This window comes from Cebus imitator, unplaced genomic scaffold (genome assembly GCF_001604975.1).
Source record: "Cebus imitator isolate Cc_AM_T3 unplaced genomic scaffold, Cebus_imitator-1.0 Scaffold60, whole genome shotgun sequence".
In the NCBI taxonomy this organism is placed as follows: domain Eukaryota; kingdom Metazoa; phylum Chordata; class Mammalia; order Primates; family Cebidae; genus Cebus; species Cebus imitator.
This window is the reverse complement of record NW_016107375.1, coordinates 2,047,714-2,057,809: the sequence shown is the minus strand read 5'-3', so window position 1 is coordinate 2,057,809 and position 10,096 is coordinate 2,047,714. Positions and strand designations below refer to the sequence as shown.

General features: G+C 44.9%; 1 pseudogene; it reads left to right on the top strand.

Annotated features, from left to right (window-relative positions):
• The first annotated feature begins 789 nt into the window (after positions 1-789).
• Positions 790-1,876, top strand: LOC108305069 (annotated as a pseudogene).
• The last annotated feature ends 8,220 nt before the right edge of the window (positions 1,877-10,096 follow it).

The following is a 10,096-nucleotide window of genomic DNA, read 5'->3' as shown; positions in this document are numbered from 1 at the left end:
CATCGTTCTTCTCCCATTTAGTCAAATCACAAAACAGACTTTTGATTTTTCCCAATTAACCATTTCCATCAGTAAGCGGCAGCTCCACTCTTACAGGTGTTCAGGCCATACACTTTGGAGACATTCTTAACTCTCTCAGACCCCACCTCCCTGTCTGCTTCTGCCATCCTGGTGCAGACCACCATCAGATCTTGCTTGGGACGCCCTGGAAGCGTCCTGATTGCTCCTCCTGCTTCCACCTCACCCTGCTGCTGCCTATTCCCAGTGCTGCCAGGGAGGGATCCTGTCAAAATAAGAATAAGATAGCCAGGCACTGCGGCCCATACCTGTAATCCCAGTGCTTTGGTACGGTGAGGAGGGAGTTGAGCCCAGGAGTTCAAGACTGCAGTGTGCCATAATTGTGCCTGTGAGTAGTTACTGTACTCTAGCCAGGGCAACATAGCAAGACCCCACCTCTATAATTTTTTTAAAAAAAATATTAGCTGGTGCACAACTGTAGGCTGAGGTGGGAGGGTCACTTGAGCCCAGGAGTTTGAGGTTATAGTGAGCTGTGATTGCACCACTGCATTCCAGACTGGGCAACAGAGCAAGACCGACCCTGTCTCTAAATACACTCCCCTCGCCCACCCCCCACACACAGTCTGGTACAGTGGCTCATGCCTGTAATCCCAGCGTGAGCCCAGTATATATTTAAATACACACAGTGCTGGAGCCGCTGCTGCTGAGTCCAGATCTCATTGCCGTATGCACCCCCCCCCCACACCCACCTAACATGCATTCCTGATTCCTTTTGGTTCCAAGTCTAATATGGCAACTCTCAAGGATCAGCTGATTCGTAATCATCTAAAGGAAGAACAGATCCCGCAGAATAAGATTACAGTTGTTGGGGTTGGTGCTGTTGGCATGGCCTGTGCCATCAGTATCTTAATAAAGGACTTGGCAGATGAACTTGCTCTTGTTGATGTCATGGAAGACAAATTGAAAGGAGAGATGATGGATCTCCAACATGGCAGCCTTTTCCTTAGAACACCAAAGATTGTCTCTGGCAAAGACTACAGTGTAACTGCTAACTCCAAGCTGGTCATTATCATGCTGGGGCACGTCAGCAAGAGGGAGAAAGCCGTCTTCATTTGGTCCAGTGTAAGGTGAACATCTTTAAATTCATCATTCCTAATGTTGTAAAATACAGCCCAAACTGCAAGTTGCTTATTATTTCAAATCCAGTGGATATCTTGACCTATGTGACTTGGAAGATAAGTGGCTTTCGCAAAAACCGTGTTATTGGAAGTGGTTGCAATCTGGATTCAGTCCAATTCTGTTACCTGATGGGGGAAAGGCTGGGAGTTCACTCATTAAGCTGTCGTGGGTGGATCCTTGGGGAACACGGAGATTCCAGTGTGCCTGTATGGAGTGGAGTGAATGTTGCTGGTGTCTCCCTGAAGACTCAGCACCCAAATTTAGGAACTGATACAGACAAGGAACAGTGGAAAGAGGTTCACAAGCAGGTGGTCGAGAGTGCTTACGAGGTGATCAAACTCAAAGGCGACACATCCTGGGCCATTGGACTCTCTGTGGCAGATTTGGCAGAGACTATAATGAAGAATCTTAAGCGAGTGCACCCAATTTCCATCATGATTAAGGGTCTCTATAGAATAAAGGATGATTTATTCCTTAGTGTTCCTTGCATTTTGGGACAGAATGGAATCTTGGACGTTGTGAAGGTGACTCTGTCTCCTGAGGAAGACGCCCGTTTGAAGAAGAGTTTGGATCTTTGGGGGATCCAAAAAGAGCTGCAATTTTAAAGTCTTCTGATGTCATACCATTTCACTGTCTAGGCTGCAACAGGATTTTAGCTGGAGGTGGTGCATGTTGTCCTTTTTATCTGATCTGCAATTAAAGCAGTCATATTTTAAGATGGACTGGGACAACATGATGGGACCTCATATCTACAAAAAGTAAAATAAAAATTAGCTGAGTATGGTGGCACAAACCTGCAGGCTCAGCTGCTCTGGAGGCTGAGGCAGGAGAATTGCTTGAAACTGGGAGGTTGAGGCTACAGTGAGCCTTGATTGCACCACTGCACTTCAGCCTGGGCAACAGAGTGAGACCCTGTCTCAAAAATAAATAAAATTATATACATATCTGTATTATATATAGATATATAGTATCTGTCTATCTGTCTGTCTGTCTGACCATGATCCTCTGCTCAGCTCAAACCCTCTGCAGTTTGCCATGTCACTCAGAGTCACTCCATTATCCTCAGTGTGGCCCCTTCCTTTCTATACCTCATTGAGGTCCAGCTACACTGGCTCCTAGCCCTGCTCTACGGATCTCTGAATACCACAACTGCCTAGGGTCTTTGTACCTGTTGGAGGTTTCAGTTATCTAAGGCTGCATGACAGATCACCCCAAAACTTAGTGGCTTTAAACAATAATAATAACCTATGATCTCTCCTGGTTTCCGTGGGATGGGAATCCAGGAACAGCTAGGCAGGATGGTCCTGGCTTATGGCCTTCCATGAGATTGCAGACAGATACTGGCAGTGACCAAGTCATCTGAGGGTTGGCTAGAAGGGGGCTCTACTTACGAAGGGACCCTGTCATGTGGCTGGCAAGTTAGTGTTGGCTGTTGGCCGGAGCCTCAGTTCTTAGACACGGGGAGCTCTCCGTGGGTTTGCAGTAGAACATCTTGAGGGCAGGAAGATTGGATTTCCTGAAAGCGAAAGCGTCCAGGGAGCCAGGTAGAAGCTGTAATGCCTTTTATGACTTAGCCTCCGAAGTCATACATCTTTACTCCTGATGCATTTGGTTGGCCGCACAGAGCTATCCTGATTCAGAGTGGGAGGTGTCACACGAGGGTGCAAATAATGGGAGGTGCGGATCGCTGGAGGCATCCTGGAGGCTGTAGCCACACAGGTCTCTGCCTGTGATGTCCTTCCCTCAGCAACTGCAAGGCTGATCTCTGCTTCCTTAAGATTCCTGCTCTAATATTCCTTATCAGAGAGGCCCTTGCAGCCTACCCCTTGTAAAATAACTTCCTTACCCTCCTGACGTTCTTACCCTGCTTTTGCTTTCTTCACAGCACTTACACCTGCAGTGCTATTTCCTTGTTTATTGTTTATCTCCCTCCAGTAGATGAATCTTCAGCATACAGACCAGTGCCTGGTACAGAGACTCTCAATATTTGTCATGTGAATAAATGGCTTATATGCATTATATGTTATGAATGAATGAACTCTTACCTCTTTGAATAGACTTCATCACATCCTATCAAGGACACATACTATTGTTACAATTTATCATTGTTGATGTTGACCTTGATCACCTGGCGGAGGTAGAATTTGTCAGGTTTCTCCACTGTAAAATTGTTTTTTTTCCGCTTTTCCACTCTGTATTGTTTGGAAGGAAGTCACTATCAGCAGCTCACACTGGAGGAGTGGGACTTATGAGGACTGGGTGTCTACATAATTTATTTGAATTTCTACTGTACAGGAAATTTATCTCTTCTCCCTCATTTATTAGGCAATTTATTTATATTATATAATTTATATTAACATGGATTCCTAGATATTTATTTTACACTTTGCATTTTAATCCATTCCTACTTTATTTTGTTGATCATATTGTTCCAGCTTTGATCATTGGAAGCTCTTTCACTTGGCTCCCATGCTCCTTGGACAAATTCCCATCCCTGTGTGTGTGTGTATGTATATATGTGTGTATGTGTATAGCACTTCCTTATTTTCTGGCACTACAAGATGCACCAGGCTCATTTTGGTGTATATTTCCCTGCCTTTCCTGTTCCAGGAGGCAGGAATGTCCCTAATGTCTCTAAGGAGCCTTGTTTCCTTTTATTGAGAATGGAGTTAGAAACCAAGATATGTAAATATGATTCTAATTCTTCCGTGTCTCATCATTTCCTCAGGCACTGCCCTAGTCTAGGCCATCACCCCTCTCTTTGTGGCAACCCGCCAATCCACAAAACGTACTACCCCTACATTTCCTCTTCTCCTTTCTCCCTATCCTTTCTTCTTTTAGGCAGAGGCATCATTCTTAGTGATAAATTGGCTCATATCAACCTTTCAGTGGACACCATTGTTCTCAGCATGAAATTCTCTCGTATATGGCACAAAGTGTTCTTCTTGAGACCTAGGCCTGCCCACCCCTCCAGCTGTACATTACCCATCACCCCAGCCTGGAGGCTGAGCTTCTAGCCACACTGAACTGCTTTCCCTTATTTCTATGTCTTTGTCAATGTCCATGCAGAACTTTCCACTGCTGAGAAGCAAGCTCTGAGCCTAATGACTATTATCATGTAAAAACATCTTTTCTCCTTTCTTGTTTGGGGTTGAACAAGAGGCACTTATTTATTGAAAGGGCCCCTGTGATATGAAAATTAAATATTGGTCTCCCCCACCATCCTGTTCCTGGCACACAGCTCCTAAATTCCTTGGAGTTTCTTGGGTGATAGGAAGTCTTGTTCTAATGAGGCCACTCCTGATAGCTAGATAGCTTCAAGAGGGGCAGTTGCCAGAAGACCAAGGAATGATTAAAGGGTAGAACTTTCAGCCCCACCCCCTACCTCCAGGAAGGAGAGAGAAGCTGGAGATAAACTTAATCACCAAAGGCCAAATGATTTCATTAATCATGCCTGCAGAATGAAACTTGCACCTCTTTTGTTTGGCTGTTCTTGAGCTGTTTCTTTTATAATAAACAGCAAGTGTAATAAAATGTTTTAATGAGTTCTGTGAACAGTTCTAGCAAGTTCTCAAACCTGAGGAGGGGGTCATGGGTACCCCTGATTTATAGTCAGTGGGTTCAAAGAACATGTGGCAACATGAGACTTTCAAGAGTCCCCATGTGAAGTGAGAAGTTTACAGGACTCAGCCTTTCACCTGGAGGGTATATGCTAACTCTAGTAGTTAGTGGCAGAATTGAATTGACTTCTAGGACACCCAGTTGGTGTCAGAGAATTGGAGAATTGGCTAAGATGGGAAAAAACTCCCGTACATTTGGTATTGGAGGGGTTGAGAGAAAAGACAATTCATTGATGCTCTGCCACACCTTCATCTAGCTTGCTATGGGACAGACTCCATGCTCTGCTCTAGAAATGCATGTGTGTTTGTGTGCCTGCAGGTCCCTGTGCATGTGTGTGTGCTGGGAGTGGGCCTGGCTGGTCTTGCCTTCCCGCATAGACTGGGTGTCTCATGAAGGCAGCAGACACTGCTGGTACATCTGAATAGTCCTAGCACCTTGGAAAGTACTTGTAGATACTCAAGTATTTGCAGCCTTAATTATCATCCAAGTGAGTAAACCAAAAAATGAATAAATGTAAGAAGGGTAAATAAATGGATGAGTGAAGTGGTTGTATCTTTCTCCTTTGTCCTTAGGGTCAGAAGTGGTTTCCAAATGTTAAAATTTTGACCATTGAATTGAGCTGACTTCGATTTTCAGTGTTCGTTGGCAGTCCAATGGCAACAGGAGTGGCCTCCATGCTTTGGTGGGCACTCACTCCCCTTTATGCACAGCACAACAGTGAGGAGGAAGGAAAGAGTGTGCAGGTGTGTGGGAGGCTGCTGTAAGCTTCCATTGGGAGCGTTTCTAGCAAAAGTGAGGTTTTCTTTACCGTTGATGTTCTGAGAGCAGCTGAAGAGGCCACATAGCCAGTCAAGCCCAGGTGATTGTTTCTGGTCCAGTTCAAATACGTAAGGCCTGGCAGTGTTTTAGGGAGGTGACACTGCAAACACTGTTGGGATTTGAATAGGTAGAGAAGAAGGTAAGAGAGGCTGGGGAGGGGATGGGGGACAACCTGTGTAGGGGCCAAGAAGGCATTGGCCTGAGCAGGGGAGAGGGCAGGAGATGGGGAACATGACACATTGTGAAGTCTTGCATACCAAGATGAAGAGCTAAAATTGTCCCTGTAGGCAGCAGAGTACTCTTTTAAAATGGATAATCAACAAATAATTATTACATATAAATTTTGTAATTAATAGAGTGCCAGAAAAGAAGTAGCACTCTATTAATTTTCTCAGCAAGGCAATTTACTTCTATAGAAGAGTGTATCTCACAGATGGAGCAATGGCGAGCATACACCTGAACAGGGGAGGGGAAGAGGTTCTTGTCCCTGACACAGCCCCTACTGCTGTGTCATTCCCTTATTGGCTAGGATTAGACCGCATAGTCTAAGCTAATTCTGATTGGCTATTTTAAAGAGAGCAGGGGTATGAGCCAGAGTGGTGGAGTGAGAGGTTTTGCGGGAAAAACGGTTATGGCAGAACAGGTGACCAGGGGTGGCTTAGGTCAAAGCAGGTGACCAGGATGAGTCAGGATGGAGCAGGTGACCGGAGCAGGTGATTGGGATGAGCAGGATGGAGCAGGGGAACAGATGTGAACTCCTGATTAGAACTGTTGGGAAAGTTCTTTACCGAAACTAGAGGCAACAGGGCGCAGAGAACCAGGAAGTTAAACTTTAAAATGGAGAATTAAAGAATAAGAGAGCTGAACACACTGACATACCGATTCTTTGAAGGGAAACTTGAGGTCATTATATCTTAACATAACTATGACTTTACTTTTTTTTTCTTTTACAAGGTAATACATGCTAATTATAGTAATGTTAGAAAATGTAGAACAGAATAAAGCCAAAAGGAATCATAAGTCAGCACATCCCCTAAAGAATGCAACACCTTTGATCTATTTCCCTCCAGTAAGTTTTGGTCACAGTCATCGTAGTCATATGTTGCATGGTGCTTTATAACTTGTTTTAAAAGTGTCATTAATATGCCGTGAGCATTTCTTCATGTTTTGAAACGTGATTTTTAATGGACACACAGTAACTCATCTTTATAGCCAGCCCTTACAAATATCTGTGAGTTCTGCATCTGAGGATTAAACCAAACTTGGATCAAAAATATTAGAAAAAAGCAAAAATAACAATACAACAATAAAAAATAATACACATTAAAACACAATATAGTACAGCAACTATTTTCATAGCATTTACATTGTATTAGATATTATAAGCAATATAGAGATGGTTTAGGGGAGGATGTGTGTAGGTCATATGTAAACATGATGCTGTTTTATATTAGGGACTTGACATCCCAGATTTTGTTATCCTCAGGGATCCTGGAACCAATCTCTCTGTGAATACGGAGGGAAGACTGTAATATACTTAATCAATTATTTATTAATGGTTATCTGATTATTTTGTATTTTTCAGGATATGTGAAGCCTTGATGGCATTCTTGTATATACAGATTTACATGTGCCTCTGATTGTTTCTTAAGAATAAATTTCTGGAAGCAGAATTACTAGGTCAAAGTTTCTGCAGATTTCAAAGGTCTTTAGTGCCCTAGGTCCTAGGGAATGACTGGAAATTTCTGAGAAGAGTGACGTGGGAAGTGTCTTTTCTTCTCATTTTTGCTGATTACTTTAACTTCTTTATGAAGGACAAGCCCTGAGGCTCCTGCCTGGTCTCCACTTCTCCCCTGAGAATGATCCAGTGTCCATAATCAAGGAGGAAGGGCTCTGCCTTCATGTTCTTACTACCTGTCATCCTTCTTAGCCTTCTCCATCCCTGGCCCCCACCTCTAGAGCCTGGGTATGCGTCAGCACTTGGTGTTGGGTTTGGGTCACAGAGCACTGAGGCTGGGGCAGGGACTGCCATGTTGCTGAACAGAGGTCCGCAGCCCTGTGACCAGAACTGCTCCAACAGGCACCTCCCATCCTGGGGTGTTCATTGTCCTCCCACAATTCCTGTTCATCCTTGGAGTTTATGTGTCCTTCAGTCATCTCTGATTCTAATTTCCTGCTTCTCCAGAGCTCTCCAAATCATCCTTTCCTCTGCTTCTTCCCTGTGATCCCTCAACACCTACTCTACCTCCTCAGACAAGCTGAGTGTCTTGTCCTGGACAGTTTAACTGGTGATTCAGGGATTTATATGAGGAGAGTTTTATTGTAGTATCATGCAGTGGATAAATTAAAATGAAATATTTCTGCCATTAAAATCCTCCCCACTTTCTCCCATTTCCTACTTCCAACCATTCACAGTGCTGCTCAGCTCAGCTCTGCCCCTTGCCCTGGATGCAGTGTGGGCTTGCCCCCTGCCCTTTCTCATTCTATCCTCTACTTCTACTCCAACCAGCATTTTACACAGCCCTGGAGAGAGTCTGGGGGGCTCCATCCAAGGGGCCCAGGCAACAGTCGGGAGAAGGGAGCAGAAGCATTCAGGCCTGGTAGGAACAGCCAGCTCCCCTTGACACCTGCCCCTGCCCTGGAAGTCCTTCCGCAGAAGTTCATTCCCTGCCCAGAACCTCAGGGCTCCCCTCCCAGGAGCTGGCACAGAGGGCCCCTCAGATGGAGCATTTTAAGGGCTGGCTCAATGTGGCAGAAGGCAACTACCTAGCCTTTCTACCTGGCAGGGGAACTGAGGGGTCAAGTGACATAATGGATGAGGAACTGCCTCATAAAAGGTCACACAAACATAAGACATTGTTATACAATTGTTTTTATTGGGAAATGTAACTTAGTTCCAAACAACCACTTTCAGAGGAACTCCTAGAACATAATTACAGTGAACCCCTGTTGTTTTTGGCCTGTCCAATGGCCCTTTCCCCTTCTGGTAACTATACCACCTACTCCCCTTCCTCTGGGGAATTGTACCTCTTAAATTCCAAACTTGTGATACTGCTGGGGCTGCCATGATGTGACTCCACTGCTGGGTCCCAGGGATGGACATGCGACCGGGCTTGGCCAATCACAGTAGCCCCACCCCTCACCTACACGATGATTGGTCCCTGCGATCCATGACCAAGGTCTGGTCAATTGCCATTCTGCCTTGAGATTTTGAGATAAGGAGGCAATTAGAACGACCCTTTCCTTCCAGTGGAGGTTTCTGAGCAGGGGTGATATGAGTTTCTCAGTCTATTCAGGCTTCTATAACAAAATGCCTTAGACTGGGAGGCTTAAAAACAAGTTATTTCTCCCAGTTCTGCCGACTGGGAAGTTCAATATCAAGGTGCCAGCAGATATGGTGTCTGGTGCCGGCCTGCTTTCTGGCTCATAGCTTGCTACAGTTTGAATGTCCCCTCTAAAACTCATGTTGAAACTTAATCCCCAAAGTGGCAATATTGAGAGGCAGAGCTTTTAAGAGATAAATGAAGGGCTCTGCTCTCTTGAATGGATTAAACCGTTTATCGATGAATGGGTTAATCTATTTATGGATGAATGGGTTAATGGGATAGCATGGGAGGGCAACTGGTGGCTTTATTAGAAGAGGAAGAGAGACCTGACGAAGTAGGTTTGCACACTTGGACCCCTTGCTTTGTGATGGCCTGTGTTGCCTTGGGATTCTTCAGAGTTCCCACCAGCAAGAAGGCTCTCACCAGATGTGACACCCTCTACTTACCTTGGACTTCTTAGAGTCCATAACTATAAGAAATACATTCTTTTTCTTTATAAATTGCCCAGTTCAGAAAATAGACTTAAGACATAGATGGTGACTTTTCAGTATGTCCTCACATGGTGAAAGGGGCAAAGGGGTCTCTCCTGGGCCTTATTTATGAGGACAGTAATTCCACTCATGAAGGCTCCATCCCCAGGACCTAATTACCTCCCTAAGGCCCCACTCCCTGATACCATCACCTTGGGGATGAGGATTGTGACATATGAATTTTGGGGGGACATAACATTCAGTCCATTGCCTGGTTGTTGAAGTCTTGTCTTGTCTTGCCCTTGATCTGCCTCCCACTGCCATTTAGAGGAAGCCTCTACAGCAGGAAGAATAATGCCAACCTGGGGGCTGGTGCTGGGAAGCAGAATCCAGAGTAGGGCAAAGGTTCTCCCAGTCCATCTTGGGAGCTCCCCGTCCTGGCTGTCCCTGAGACAGGCACTGTCCTTGTGCTTCCCTGACTCCTTTCCTTCAGCCACAGTGAACTTTTTGTCCCTTATATATGACAGAATCCTGACCTATATGAGTTAACCCACTCATGGGTTGGAGGTACCTATTTATGAATATCCAAGTACTTCATGTATGAATATCTCACTTCTCCAAAATGATTTGAAATGTCTCTTGGGAAGAACTTGTCTTGATTTA